Genomic DNA, 2,457 nt, shown 5'->3' with positions numbered 1-2,457 from the left:
AGACAGAGTCTCACTCTGCTGCCCAGGCTGGAGTGCAGTGGCGTAATCTCGGCTCACTGCAAGCCCCGCCTCCCGGGTTCATGCCATTCTCCTGCCTTGGCCTCCTGAGTAGCTGGGACTACAGGCGCCTGCTATGACACCTGGCCAATATTTTTGTATTTTTAGTAGAGACGGAGTTTCCCTGTGTTAGCCAGGATGGTCTCGAACTCCTGACTTCGTGGTCCGACCGCCTCGGCCTCCCAAAGTGTTCGGATTACAGGCCTGAACCATCGCGCCCGGCTGATTTGAATAATTTCTGTATGGTTACCAAACCGCACTACATCATACTGTTCAAGCGGGATAACATCAATTAAATCAAGGAGCATTTCCATCCTTAATGGGACGGAGTCATGTGTGTCATTCGGTGCCCGCCTGAGCTCTATCATCCCCTGTGGGTGGGGGAAGGTATAGAGGGGAGACTTAAGTCAGACTGACTACTTTAGATTATGGCTCTGCCATTTCCCCACTGAGTATATTGAGCAAACTGTTTAATCTCTGTGTTTCTCAGTTTCCTCATTTAACAAATAAGATAATGGTACCAACTTCCTCACATTGCTATAACGATTAAATCAGAAATAATTAGAGAAGTGCCCATAACATCAGAAGTACTAAAAATGTTAACATTGTTATTAAATAATACGATTCCCATCTGAGCAGACCCTTCCTCTACCCCTACTCGTTTTCTGACTGCAAGGCAGCCAAGAAATCCCCACAGTGACACAGACCCTCTTTGGGGTTCATTTAGACTAATGCAAGTTGCTCAGTTGCATTAGTCTATTTTTTAAGGTATAGTAAATTTCACACTAATTTTGAAAGTTTGTGAGGAAGATAAAAATCTATAGCGTTACGTGTAGTTAAAAGCGTTTTTAATTCCCAGACAGGAGTTAATGCGCTCCTCCATCTGTGTCACAGGCTCATTTGATCATCATAGATACCTTCTCCAATGCATACAAACACCCTCACTGTACTGTATGACATATTTTACAGGATCTAACATGAGGCAATATAATCCCTCATTTTTGCATTAATTTTCCCAAAGCAATGTACCAGGGTGTCTGGTTTTTAATAGCCATTTAATGTCTTTTCATTTGAAAAAAGTAATAAATTTATCAAAACCTGTCATGAACTATCACTAACCTGCTCAGCTGTAAATAGAACTTGACCTAAATGTTAGTAGGGTGGAAGAGGAAAAGAGTTATCTTGTCCTTAATACAAATCTATTACCCTCCTAAGATGTAAAAATTATCACACATTATGAAAGAATAAGCTTCAAACTAAGAAAATTTTTTTGTATTTCTGTAAGAGTTGCCTACAAAATGAAGTATTTTGGCCAAAAATATGTCCTTTGCTAAAATTACATTAAATATATGTATAAGAAGAAACTGGCAATATTGCTGGGATGTTGGTACATTGATTAGATGTCTGCATGTCTGATTTATGAAGTCTAAAGAGCAATGCACCTTGAGTGTCTAAAAAAAATCTGTTCATAAAGTATTCTTTAAATATAATTAGGTGTTGCTAGCCCATTTTGCTCAGTTTTATTACGTTTGATCTGTCCATAAATTCACTCCAATGCCAAAAGAACATCCTTAAAAGCAATACACTGAGTTTAGTAATTAGTGGCAATTTCAGACTGATTTCTAATGTGGTTTTCTAAGACCTCTGTGAAGAACAAGAGTCTGACTTACGAAATTTTAGCAATGTTAAAACCACTTGATAGATCATCTAAAATTGGTTTCAGTCTTAGATTTGACTAAAATTAGCTATAGATTTATGCTATGTGATGGTATAATAATATCACCACCTGCATTTTCATTTGACTTAGCTTTCAAAACATGTTCATATATATTGTGGCTTGATTCTAAGAATAGTTAGAATGCTTAGCCATGAAGGGAGGTGTCATTATCTTCAGTAGATCAAAGTTTGGAGAGGTTAGTTGACTTGCTTAAGGGCACAAAACTAAAATTCAGTAGTCCTAGTGTATGGAAATTGACTCTTTTTATTATAACCTGATGCTGTTCTTGACTCTGATATCTTTATGACATTTCTTGAAGTCTTTGAATCATTCTTTAAGACTCTATTTTAGGAGGCATACTCCATTCTAACTTATAACTTCTCCCTCAGAATTGCTTGTCTCAAGCAATTTAGCTGTCTTTGAAGTAACGAAAATATGGAAGTCATCTAATTTTTCTGTTAAAATATCACATAGTCATTACATACAAAAACTGTAGAAGAGATATGCTTTATTCATATGTACAGAGCTCACTAACGAAGACAGACCACATACTGGTCCTTGAAATAAGCCTCATATATTTCAAAAGACTGACATCTTACAAAGTGTGTATCGTGACCATAATAAAAGACATTTTAAAAATAAGAATGAAATATCTATAAACACTCTATCTCCACAGCTATCTT

This window comes from Mandrillus leucophaeus, unplaced genomic scaffold (assembly GCF_000951045.1).
Source record: "Mandrillus leucophaeus isolate KB7577 unplaced genomic scaffold, Mleu.le_1.0 Scaffold108, whole genome shotgun sequence".
Lineage (NCBI taxonomy): Eukaryota > Metazoa > Chordata > Mammalia > Primates > Cercopithecidae > Mandrillus > Mandrillus leucophaeus.
Note: the sequence above shows the minus strand (reverse complement) of the source record.